Genomic DNA, 14,480 nt, shown 5'->3' on the forward strand with positions numbered 1-14,480 from the left:
GATCGTGTGGAGATGGCTCAACAGCGGAGAATTGAACATTGAAGTGATATACTTTATGTAGCAAGGAGCATAAATCGGTCGCATCAAATATGGCCTTTTAGGTTTGCCGGGAATCTTTGCGTAATCGTGATCGATTGTGGTACAAATGGTTCAGTGAGTTCAATAGGTTGGCTACCTCCTCCGCAGGCCCTTTTCCGGGATATTTTGCGCGTAGAAATTTAGAAACGAAAGCGAGAGACCGCTCTCGTTGGTAACCCGCGTTTTCCGAAATCGCCCGAAATGCTCCTTAGCGCCTGCGGAGGAGGTAGATGAGTACCAACCATTGTTTACAGGATGAGTCTTTTAACAGCTTTTGTCACACGACACAGAAGGGCTTTGGCACGCGAGGCAGAAATTATTAAACGTGCCTGATATTTGCTCTACGCGTGACAAGAACAGAGGGCAAGAATGGCAAAAGTCATTGGCACAAGCATGCTTGACCAATGTGCCAGATACGTTGCTTGATTGCTTCTTGCATAGTGATCGCCAGCCTTTTTTTGTATGCATTTAATCGTAGTTAACTTCGAAAACCTCCTGAAATTAATCACATCATATATGATTCCAATAGGCTAAACATGAATTTAGCTACGAATTCAAAATTCAGCCACAGCCATTTCCTACAATAAATTAACAGGTCCCTGGCGGGGATGTTTTGAGAATATTGTCGGAACCCTGTGGCCTCATGGAACAGCTTGTCGAAGTAAGAGCGTCCTCATCACGAGTGTTTTAATAAAGCATAGAAAAAATTCGAAAAGTCGAGAAATTTTCTTATGCATTTTACACATCACATAAATTAATTTGTCTCGACAGCTTCAAGTGGTAAAAATTACACGGGGACGTTAATTGCTCACCGAAATTCACAACTCTTGAAGGTGTCAGGCTGTCAGCTACGCAATTATGACGTTACACAAAATAATGTTAAATTATTCACAACAATTTTCTGGCATTTCCCAAAACACATACATATTATAAGCTTGCGCGCCATGCGATTTTCTAGTTTAAATCTTCACTAAGATATCTCATATCTGTTTAGCAGTAACGAAATTCACTATCGCACTAAGTCTTTCTGAGAAAACCGGTTTAATTTTCTAAGCATTTCTAGCAAGTTCCAGCGCGGTCTTGTTTAATTATTCAACTGCACGTTTCTTGGTGCCCATGAACTTGTTTAAACGTACGCGTAAGTAAATAACCCGATTACTTTGAATTTGTGATTGAAATCTTTCAAGGATAGAGGCATAGAGTCTCAGTCATAAATTAATCTGCATCGTGCATACTACATCGTTAGCCGCAGCAGACAGCCAGATATATTTTCATACCTGACAAATTTCTCGCTTTGGCTGATAGGCCATCAGACATCATCAAAAAGACTCACCTATATAACGTCTGGATGCCCGACGTAAATATCTTGAAATGTGCTTGACTTACACCGGCTTTGCCTATCAGGGGTTTGTGTCATTGGGGATAGTTTTAGCGCACTCAGTTTACGATTTTTTCAAACGAGCGATTTCATTTTGAGGACATTAGAGAGGAATTTTAAAGAAAGTAATGATTTTATTCAATATTATTTTAAATATCATTTAAAGAAAAAGTATTGATTTTTAACTCGAGAGAACAAATAAATTCGGGCTTTAAAGGAAGCAATCTTCTTACAAAGTTGTTCTCTTTTGTCAATTTCGTTCTTTATTTGCAGCAAACATCGGCAAATTCACTGAATTTGTTGTCTACCGGATACCGATGGCCTTTACCATCACCGCGAAGTTGTATACGTATTTCCACGCGTATTTATCGCTCAGCTTGACAACAGTTAGTACAATATATCACATTATCTACAAAACTACCTCAAAGCCTTAGGAAGTTATCTAAATGCATATATAATACTTGTACTTAATATTTGCGGTTAAAAATCTGCATCAAGATCGATCAAGATCGTTTTTTTTCAATTTGACCCTCAAAGCCAACCGGATGTGACGTCGCTCAAAGATAAATTCATAAAAAACACTGTGACATTTCGAGGTGTCACTTGAACCCTTCAAACTTACCGCAATTTGTCACAGTAATTTGTTTCATGGAAAAACCGTATACTCAGAAATTTTGAAATTCTTAGAGATTCTACTGTGTCCCTCGGAACTGCGCTACGGCTTTCACAATTCACAGTTGGAAAGCGCTCTGTGTAAGCGCCTGGGTAAAAATATCAAGCGCGGCAACAGGGGTATCAGTCAGTCACCTCCTGTGTTTAATCGTGAATAACATTATTCAATGTTTTTGACGGCTCCACCTGTCCAAATAATCGTAAGACGGGATCGCTCGTACACGTTTAAAGTATAAGTACACGTTTTAAATCTAAGATATGGAAGTTTCCTGAAGTTACCGTATATAGTCATGCTTTTAAAAATCATTTGCCTTAATTCAACAGAAATTCAGCTGTTGTTTTTTTTTCGCTCAAACAGGCCAAAACACTATTATCGCTCTCCTAGAAATGCAAATTAGGGGTCGATGTTTTTCGCTCGTCTAATGAGAATATTGTTATTGTCGTATTTAAATTTAATTTATCTGCTCATGAAGACTCAACAGTTTTGATAAGGCGCGATTATGAATGTTTTTCTGATTCGATGAATTTATGATTACGGTCATTTTGCCGAGTCATTCTGGCAATCATTCATCTCAAACCAGATCAATACCAGCCTGATCTGACAGTAATAAAGTAATACAAGATAACGCACTTCCCATAGCTGAAGTTGATGCTCTAAATTAAAATATTTCCCTTTTTTTGTCACGCCAAAACACGCAAATGTAATAATTCACTACAACCTTTTTTGCACAAAGCAGGCTGTGCAGATTCACTTCTCTAAGACTAAGTTAAAAAGGAATGGTTTTGAAACATAGTGAAGATCAGCAGAAAAGAAACCTTAGGATCCGACCGACTGTTAAAATTGTCATAGATTTGTTTACAGACGCAAACAGGCAAGCTTTGACGGTGATCATTGACGAACGAAATTGCAGTAATCATTCATAAAAGAATTGCATAAATTCATTTCAATAACAACAACGTGTGCTGACGGCTGGTGTCGAAAAGTGCCGATGTCCGACAGCTTATTAATTCAGCTTACAGCTAAGTAAATGACTGGGCGATATCACACACACACGTCCGACCACAATTTATAATGACTTGTAATATGCGCAATATCTGTTGAAAAGCTATTGTTTCGCCGCTCTAAGCTGCAAAAATCTGCTCGAATATTCCTCGCCGGATTTGCATGAAGTTTCGCTATAGCGAAAGTTCTCATTACATAACACCCGGCATCTTGCACATCCAACTCGAAGCGAATTTCGGCCGTCAGAAAAATCTCCAAACGAGAAGGTTTGAAAACGTGTTCGCAAGACACCAATGCGAAACTACGGAAGAAGTAACGGAGAGCGCGTCTAACTGTTTTTCGACAAAACATGACGTCACAGCACCTTCTGCTCATACGGTGACGTCACAACGAGCGGCGTCGTATCGTCACAAGTCATAGATAAAAGGCCGTGAGTGAATCGGAAACGTTCGGTATAGACAAGCTAGCGAAGAAAGCGCACGAGGCGATAACGTAACCGTCCGAAACTGGACGCAAAATGACACAGCTTCACAACAAAACAACGGCGCGAACGAACGAAAGGTTGCCCGGCGAAGCGTACCTTTTGAAAGATTTGAAAAACTTGCAAGAGGTTCCAAAATCAGTGTCGGTGGTTCTCCACGAAAACGGGTTCGATCTTTACACCTACGCGCCAGATAATGATTCCCCCGACCACGAGGCTGTAATGTACACTGAGACGTTGATTCGTTGCTCGCTTAACGAGATCGGAGCGTCGGTGAAGCCATATGTTGTACAGCTCGAGGCGGGTTTAAGAACGATATTCATATGCTTCAGCGATCGCGAGGAAAGGGACGGATGCTGTACAAAGATCTTGGCATCCGTGGGCCAGTTTCTGGTGTTAAATCCGCGTTCACGCAAACGTTTGCTCGGCAAGAGAAGCTCGAATCCTCTGAGCCCAGTTTCACCTCTTGGAATGTCCACAGGACCGTCGTTGAAAGAGGAACAACTATCGCTGCTGTTGAACGCACTAGACATTTCGTCTTCCACCCGATGTTTGGCTGTAAGTCGGCTGAACTTCTCATCGTTTCGATTTCCGGCGTTGTTCGTGTCGATGTGTAACGCAAAACCACGGCGGACGAAGGAGATAACGAACACAAAAACGCCAGTGGCAAGGAGCTACACCCTTCCTTTTAGCAAGTACGGGAGCGCGAGGTCATGTAAACAGTTCTCGGCTAGAAACACACTTTTTAGTTGCGATAATCACACAAGATCTAGTCTCGAGACTCGTGTCGCTTTAGGAATACTTAACACCGACTTAGGCGATGTGAGACAGTACCTAGCAAGATTTTAAATACGTGCTAGAACGTTTAAACACAGTTGTACTTTTTTGTAAAGATTCATTTTGTGAAAAATGTAAATAAAACGCGATATTTTGTCATCCACACAGGTTGTTGGTTTATTTCGTTGTTCTTTTCAACGTGTTACATAATTGAGTATATTTAACCGTTGTTTCTCCTACAAAACAAAGGCATTGCATACGATTTCTTGCCTGAGAATGATTATGTTACACTCCGCCATATATAGAAAATTTGATAGTATATGAGACGGCTCTCTGGCTTCGTCTTTTCGGCGGGAAAACTCAATCATAAACACAGACCTTAATCTTAGCTGTATCCCCTAAGTTATCGTCTAAAAAAACGGCTGTATTTCACTGGATGTCTAGCTTCGCATCATTTGCAAGCCAGACATCGACAATGTGAACTGTATATTCACTTCCTCTGGCAGTAGCTACAACACCTGCCGTCTAAAATATTTTTCCTAATACGCAGAGGCCATTTTTCGCCACTGACAACAGATTCCGGCCCATAATCAGACCCTTGACTTTGAATCGCTGGCGAATGTAGTTAATTTGCAAAACGGCCGAGGCCGAAATAAAAGGGAATATAATCATCACGACATTAAACCTTAACATATACAACAACGCAGGTCTTGAAACGTGCTATATTTTGATTAAAAAACATTAGCACCTGCGCATACTGACTTATATTACCATGTCAACAGCGGTATAAATATCTAAACGAACTAATCTCTTGACTGCCGTTAGTGTTCATACCGGATTTTTAGCTTTTGTGCTCGTGATGCATAGCAACGATGTCAACAAGTTTTTTTTTAGTAAACTAGTCTTTTTGAAGGGAATATATGGAGTGGTTAGAACAACAGACACTCTGTGAGTTCCTTCATGCATGCATGGTTCCTTCAGCCAAACCTAAGTAGGGAATGCTAAAACAAATTACCGCGGTGTTGAAAATCAGTCAACTAGTTTTATGATGCCTTTTTCGCATCGTTATCAGACAATTGCAATGCCTTCTGTTATGATGCTTCGAACTTACTCATCGTAGCCTTCGGATTGCCTTAAAACAATTCAGCTTTAGACTTTAGTATATATACTGTCATCATGTAACGTCTCTAAGATACAATTCAAAGCGTAAAGAAATGTTATATGATCAGCCTTTTTTGATCGAATCGATGCACTGAATCAAACAAGCATCGAGGTTCTTAATTCTTTGACGAAATCGTAATGCAGTTGGCAGTGGGAATTTGTGCCCAGAAGTAATATCAATTTGCTTTCGCGATAACACAGCACCTGCCCCAAACGTTATTTGCAAATTCATATAGCGACGGCTGATTTAACCATTACCTGATTTGCGATAATTACGATGGTCACGAATTTGATATTTGAAACGCGAGGGACTGTCGCTTGTCCACCTTTGGTCGCCTTGTGCAAGCTTTGCCGGCCCGCGTTCGAACCGTACTCAATTTTGCCAACAAAAGCCACAAAGATTACAGGCAGTCAAATTCATGCATATATTACATACTTTATACTCCGATATCGTATGATTCATATCGTACGTTTGTAACGCCCCATGCATGCCAAAATTTTGCGATAAGAAATAATCCCGCTTTTAATTCCAGATAGGCGAAAATTACTTGATTTCCTGTCGAATTATAAAACTCGACAGGTTCTTCCTCGATTTGCCAGCCCCTTAGTTTCCTAATCTAGTATCTGAACGTACAAATTTCAATGTTTCATGAATGGGACAAGGACTTCGCTTATCGCCCACGGCGGGTACTATAGTAGTAAGCTTCTCTTACGGACATCGTGGGCAGACGTACTTCAAATCGCACTAACTAGACGTGAATTTGCAATTGGACGTGAATTTTGTAAACTCGCTTCGAATGTCCGGTGGATTCTTATGGGCTTTTACCTAAGAGTTAACTGATACATTTGGCATGTTCAATGAATATAAACTTCCCCCAGAATCAATATATTCATATATATGTCTTGTAGTGAAGCATTTCTTCAAACCTTACTTTCGTCTGTGCGTTTTGTTTTGTTTTGTTTGAGAGTGCTTATCTCGCGGAATACGTCTCAGATGGAGTGCTCTGTATTCCGCTCAAGATAAGTGATCTGAATTTTTAATCATTATCTTTCGCTTCGTGACCAGCTGCATCGGGCATGGTCGGAAACGATGGAGACACGAAGAACAGGACTCCTGATGATGGCCTGGACTCGAGGATTGTTGCAAGGCGAGGGCTGCTAGTGTGTTAAAGGCCTGGTCCATTTGTTTGTAACGAAAAAATATTCTCTGACAAACAAACCAGAGCAATCCAGCAGAAATAAAGTTAGTTTAGTTTAGGTTTGCTCCTGTAGTAACACTGGATCAATAAGAGATGATCCTTACTGGACCTCTAGGAAGAACAGTTTAGAACTGATAGAGCTATCCAGTATAAATAAAGTTAGTTTAGTTTAGCCGGTTTCTTCCTGTAGTAACACTGGATCAATAAGAGATGATCTTTACTGGACCTCTAGGAAGAACAGTTTAGAACTGATGGAGCTATCCAGCAGAAATTAGTTTAGTTTAGGTTTCCTCCTGGCTCCTGTTGTAACACTGGATCAATAAGAGATGATCCTTACTGAACCTCTAGGAAGAGCAGTTCAGAACTGATAAAGTTATCCAGTATAAATAATGTTAGTTTAGTTTAGGTTTCCTCCTGTAGCACTGGACCACTACGTTTGAGTTATCTTTTTCAGTTAGTTCAGACACAAACAACGACAGCTTATTGTAGCCTATCTACACTGGACCATCACGTTTGAGATATCTTTCTCAGGTAGTTCAGACACAAACCACGACAGCTTATTGTAGAATACTACCTACACCAGACCACCACGTTTGAGATATCTTTCTCAGGTAGTTCAGACACAAACTACGACAACTTATTCTAGAATGCAGGGGCGCCGTGGCCGGGGGGGCCAGGGGGGGCCATGGCCCCCCCCAGGATTCAAACCTGTCGGAAATTTACGAACATTGCATGTTGTCGGAGTTTATCAATCATAACAGAGACTAAGCTATTTTTGCATTTGTGGCTGTGTTATGCTGAACAACCCAAAAGTATTTGAACTATCAGAAAATAGACGCGGTTATTTCTAATATTATACGGTACGACACTACCCCAAGTTTTTATTATACTGTTGTCGCGCAGGCTAAACTAGCTGTTTCTTCCGAACGTTTCCAGTTTCCGATAAACATGCATAGTTTCTATTAATATAACATTACGCAAGGAATGTAATTTTCGAAATGTCGGAGATTGGCGCGATAAAATCGCGATGAATGGCCATGTATCTTTGACCGCATTTATTGTTCAGTGAGTTTATACAGTTTATTGCATTGATATGGTGACCGTCTAAAGAAACACCAGCATGTCCCGTATCAGAATGCTGGAGCTACAGCAAATCCTTTTCACGTTTATAGTACTTTTAGTCAAACGGTTCCTGAAGTTTATAAAAGATAAGGTACCACGATAGTACAGCGGAAGAAGTAAACTGATGAGAGGATGGAAGCATTTGCGAATATGTTTATATTTTGGTTATAAACAAATGTTGCGTATAGAATACGCTGTATGCTCATCCACTAAGATTACAAAGCTATAATAGAGTATCGTGAAATAACGTATCGCGTTATTTGTTAATTCATGTGGATTAGAAATCTCTGTAATACAGTTTTCCCACAAACAGTTAACTGTATCAAAAATTATTCAACTACTCAATTGAAAAGCGTATGTAAAACGTGAATATTTATCGGTCATATTCATTGTGCATGAAGCGTCAATTTAAATTAGTAGACGTAGCTCGTGATCTTTGTCATAGCAAATGCATGCGCGTCCTTGCCCAAAACCCCCTGTCAGTTTTGTCAATATTCGTTACTTTTTTTATTATAAAGATGTCGGAAAAAAAACGTGCTTGTCGGAATAATGTTGGCTTTGGCCACCCCTACATTAGCACACCCACGGCGCCCCTGCTAGAATGCTACATACTGGACCGCCAGGTTTAAGATATCTTTCTTAGGTAGTATATATATCATTTAGCCAATCATGTGGCACATCACTGGCAGATTAATTACACCGTTCTGTCTAGACAAGCTTTGAGACACACATCAGAAGATAAACACCGCAAAATTTGTCTATATTATTTCTCATTTTATGTCATTGGTGAAATACCGAGTGTGATAATTATGAAAGGCAGAAAAACAACATAAATCATATTAATTAAGAGCTTAAAAACACACGATACAAGTGTCTCAAGCTATTGTTCGTAACTAAATCAATACTCGATTTTTGGACTAGAATTTCTTCCAAAAATTCGCAGCAGTAAGGGGCTCTGATTTCGAAAACTCGAACGCTTCCTTCGAGAGCTTCAACTTCCATGCGATTAAAAACGACAGAAAACTCAAAAGCATTTTCGTTTGCGAAATAGCAACAGGACGTTCACGAGTCCGGACTTTGTTGATGAGTGAAAAAGAGCCAGGGTCAATGATTGCCCGAACGACCGGAGTGCTTTTCATCTTAACAACAGCCCGTAATCCCTAGTTCCAAAAGGCTAAACGTTTTTTAAAGATAACACTGAGATGCAATTGCACAGAAGTTTATATTTTTAGCTGGAAAGAAGGATAGAACATGCATTCCTGATTCCCACGTGAAGCTGTTTTGTTCAGGCATATCATCGTATTTTGTCTCGCGGGCATATGGTTTATGGCGACGGGGAATTTGATAATTAGCCTTGACACAATGGTATTGCGGCAGTGGAGAGTAATGTTGACCTTTCGTACAACAGGATGTAAGATTGAGCTTTATCTAGGCTACTATACTATATACTGTGTTAGGAAGACACGGTCGTGTTTTTGGTACGAACAAAAAAAGCAAACGGAATTTGATATTTACAAATTACAATGGCCAAAGGAATGTCCGCGTTATTGAAATGCCAAGCAACAAGCTTATATTACTTTTGAAAGCGTTGTTGACAGAAAGCGTTTAGAGCTAAAAAACAAAATCCCGAGTCCGTTGCGCAATTTTCTATAATTGTTCAAGAAAATACTGTAGTCTTCCTCCCGTATGCAGAATACTGCAACGAAACTCTACCCGTTCTAAACTGTAGAAAATGCTTTTCAATATATCCAATCCAATTTGTGGTAACAAATCATTTGCCGGAAAACTAAGCCAAACCAAAGCCATCACTCTTCGGTCTTCACAGACGCCAAACAATATTACTCTAATCCAGTTTAAAGGCTGATCCATTAATAGCTTTATATTCATGCTTTGTATAGATTTATTTCACAGAATGGCTTATAATTACAGTGACTTATCACCGATTATAACAAGTTGTGTTGCCGTTCGGTGCATACCAAGATTTCAACTTCCAAATTAACTGTTTTCTATATATATACTTTATCACTTCATCTGGGCTTCATACAGGAGATTTTCGTAGCGATCTGTCATCTGTGTTCCACAGTAGACCACACGTATATCTCGATAAATTTGAAAACAAATCATGCATTTAACTGATTTCAAAGCCGGATATATTTGTTCAGACTTTTGAATCGTTGCAAATAAGCTATAGGTTTTTATTACTATTATTATTGGCCCGTATTCGGCACACACTCTTCGCTTTAACATACTATTATTATTTAAAACAGCGCGGGAATAGGCAAAATTTGCATGACGTAGCATTTCATTGATTAATCTAAAGCAAACCTCGAACAGTAAGTTCGTCTTCCCTGCTAGAATTTTCCGCTATTAAACGTCCTCACCTCTATATCTTCTTTCTTAAGCTTACCTCCAAACAGATTGATATAATAACACTGTTTTAAAGACATGCAATGAGAGTTTTCGGTCATTTTTTGCGCTTGAATAGCGTTTAGGATGAGCGTAAAAAAATTAAAAACCTTAAGCTCAAGACCCGTATAAGGAACAGCAAAATCGTCTGGCGGAAAATTTCAGACACGGAAATCACGTATAATTAACAAGAGGAAAATTTCTCTAGCATATGCGGTCTGAAAACTTTTGGCAGCGGACAATTTGATGAAATTTATATGGGAAAAAACATACTCCGGGAAACAACATCTTGTGAACTCAAGATATGAGTTATAAAAGTAATAAAACAAGACAAGTGATATTTGGACTTTACCATGATCGCTTTTATAATAATATGACTTTGCCAAATAAAAAAGCTCTGTGAACTGTGGAGTGTGGACAGAGACTACCATGACCATTTCGTGACCATGTGAATCCAGCATATAGTGTAAACAAAGTCGAAATATCTCCGCAAATTGCTCGGTCTCGTTTTGTGTGACTCATATTATGATTTTACGGATGTTGTTTCTCCTATTTATGTTGTTTCTACTATTTCGTGACCATGTGAATCAGGTATATAATGTAAACAAAGTCGAAATATCTCCGCAAATTGCTCGGTCTCGTTCTGTGTGACTCATATTTTGATTTTACGGATGTTGTTTCTCCTATTTATGGTGTGACACTCAGTCTGAGGCAGAAGATCTTCTTTGTCGTCGATATTTGCAACTCGAAAAGTTCTAATATCGATCTGTTTGGAAAAGAGGTGAACTTTCTCATCCGGTTTCGAAAAGGGTGTGAACAATTTTAAAGATCACGCGAAAGTTATTATCGAGAACGGAAAAAAAATGAGTTGAGAGGCCACATGCCATGTATGACAAGCCGCAAGGAAATGTCGTATAAACTTTGCAGCAGCATCATTGGCTGATTAATCACCCTGGTCTTTTGACCGTGATCACGCGAGACAGCAATCAACAACTTTATCAGAACCGGAAAAGGAAATATTTAGTGGTTGTAGCGTGGCGTGACAAATACCGGTTGCAACAGGACAGACTATTAACCTAATTCTGCCCTTTCAGCTAAAAATGGAAGAAACTAATCGTAGATTTAGTCCCTACGATGACTATGAACACAATGCAGGAAACTCGAGAAAGTGGTTTGTCAGAGGAGGTTATATTATATTCCTTACCTGAAACGTCATGCAGGTAATCCCGAGTTCAAGACGACAGGCCTACGTTCTGAACATGTTTCTTCAAACTTTGGGTGGTTTATGACCATTCAACTCGATTTTAAGAATGCATTCCAACCTGGACTACCAAACGAAATTCAATTTTAAATGATTTTATTTATTGACGCCATTGCGTGTCGTGGAATAAATGAAACTGAAAACTTTCTTCGCCCTACGTTTACATGATGCATAACAATTGTGGATCATATTAGAAACTATGTAAACGTTCTCTGGTTCAAATATTTGCTATTTCATGAGTTTTTAGCCTCTTTGTACTGAGTCTTCAACGGGCTAGAATGACGGACAGGTTCAAACTCAAATTCTTAATACGAATTTAAACTGAAAATTTGAAATACGAGCTATCCTCCTGAAAGCATGCATGGTAATCTGCCTAGATGATTCTTCAGTCACGACTGTCACGTTTGGTCGTAATGTGTTTAAACCTGCATTCCTTGCAATATTTTAACCTGTTAACACCATTAGGATGAGCCGTATTTACCTAGGACAACACGTTGACGGCTAAAGCATAGTCCAAGATTAGAAATAGGATCAAGTAAAAATAAATACACAAAAAAACGTATATACTATTCATAACGACACGCGCGCGCGTGTGTTTAGAAGTTGTGGATCAGTGGATAGCGACTTTTCTTTTGATAAAAGCGATTTGCCTTCTGGTAGAGAATTCCCTTTTGAGGCTGGGATTATACATAAATCATTTTCTCAAATTGTTCGTATTTGGCTTCAGCAAACAAATTGTTTAGCGATCACGGGCAACCAACAGAGACCTGCTCGGATATTTCAAACACCGCAAGTTTTGTTTGCCTATCTCAAAGATCTTTTACTACGTCTATACGATGTTTCTGTTTATATGCTGAGTACCGTATGTCATATGTCAGGCTGGTTGAAAAACACAATACGCAAATAGGCACAGGCAACCTCGACGTTTAATTATGATAACATCTTATTTTTCCCCCGAAAATATGTTTACCAATTGTATAAGGATCACTCATTAGCTTAGCTCCTTTTAAACTAAAAAAATGCAATTAAAAGTACTATTGATGTTTTTTTGGGGGGGGGAAATGTTTGCCACCGAAGCTGTTTACAGGAGCACGTATAAATGAACGGTGAAAACTGGTCATGCTAGATTGAATTGTAACAAACAGATAATCGAAGATGAAAAGGAATTGTAAAGATTTCGGTTTGTCGTTTCGGCTGCGTACTTTACCTTAAGGTTTATGTCGGAAATTCAGATTGCTTGTCGTTTAGAAGTGCATGACAAAGAATATCAACTTGCAGTTAACTTTAGTGTGTCAGCTGCGTCGAAATGAAAGCATCGTTTTCAAAACAAAACAAAAGAAAACGTAGGCATCGATGCTATCGAACGGCAATAAGATTGTAAAACAACACATATTAGACGGGACATTTAGACTGCCAGATATTGGACCAACTTGGGCGAGCCATATTTACTTTCCTGAATGAATTTTAATTACTGAAGTGAAATACGACACCATTATATTATGATGTAATGGCTGCTTTTCATCACGGAAAACCAACGCATTGTCAAATTTTTAAATTCCTCTTCGGGTTTTCAGAGACGATCAACAGCACTCAACAGGTGTGCAAGGCCAAAGCGAAATTCACCCTCCACGATATTTGAATCACATAGGCCGCAGTAAATCACGGAGACAGATAATTGTAGTAGCCAAACAAAAAGCATTGTCTAGCTGTAATCGTCAAAGAATACTTCCCAAAATCTGAGAAGACGCCAAGCCTCTACAGTCATGTCAAATGTGGCTGCTTTGAAAACCGAATTGCTGAAACCCAGCGTGCTGAAAGAAGGGCATCTGATTAAACTTGGGAAATCGAGGTTAAAAATGCCGAAGTTACATTACTACGTGCTAAAACCTTGCGGCGTTTACTGCTTTGGCACGCAAGAGAACGATGTACCGCACGCTTACATACCCCTGGAACCTATCGAGGATATATCGCTGTCTTTGGGGAGCGTGATAGAAGCGAGCACTCGTTTGCACTGCATCAAAATAGCAGATAAAAGAAAGCAACATGTGCTCGCTTGCTCCTCGATGGAAATACGAAACTCATGGATTACTGCAATTCTCACTGCGGTAGCGCAGAATTTGGTGAACGAAAGCGACTCGGATATTTTAAGGAAACGGCTGAATTCGTCGTCTACGAACTCGGACGAAATGGACGGCGTGTTTGGGCAGTTTGGCGGTGGCGATGTGCAATTTACATCACCGTTCTGGTCGAACGAGGTAAAGCGCAAAGCGAAATCGAAAAGGCACTCTATCGCAGATTTGGGCTTGCTTCAAAAGCCCGCATGGATGAGCAAAGGAAAGAAGAAAGAACTGCGTTCGAAATCATTGTCACTTGAAGACATGCACAGCATATACACGGTGGAAGAGGCCAAAGCCCCTTTGGCAAGGAAACGCTCTTTGCACGATTTAACACGATACCTTTTCTCGTCTGGGTCGAAACAGCCCGACGTCGACCTTGAATTGCCGAAGCTTCGCATCAATAACGATGCACAGGGCAAGCCGAATAGGGCGAAGAAGCGCTGGTCTCTATTGCCAACGTTCGGCAGCGGACAAAATGCTATCGATATCTCCGTCACAGAGCGAAAGAAATTGTGTACAGCTGTCGGTGGCGGCGGCATTGCGAATGGGCAGTGCGGAAGTCCCCTGATTTTTGACACAAAATTATAGCTTCGTGAAGTCGACAATGGGATTGTTACTCGTTGTCAGTATATATAAATAGATGAGTCAGTAAATTGTACGGAATTATAGAGACAAGTTATAGGTGGAAATTTGCTGAGATTTGTTTTCAAAACAACAAACTTGTTTTCCTAAAGCAAATTCCCTTTGCTAAGGAGCCGTGTTCAAGTTGCCCTATTATACGCGAGCCGGTATCTTCGAAGGCCAACGCTTTCTTGCCGTGTTTTT

The sequence above is a fragment of the Dendronephthya gigantea genome, unplaced genomic scaffold, assembly GCF_004324835.1.
Source record: "Dendronephthya gigantea isolate DGI-Jeju-01 unplaced genomic scaffold, DenGig_1.0 000042F, whole genome shotgun sequence".
NCBI lineage: Eukaryota > Metazoa > Cnidaria > Anthozoa > Malacalcyonacea > Nephtheidae > Dendronephthya > Dendronephthya gigantea.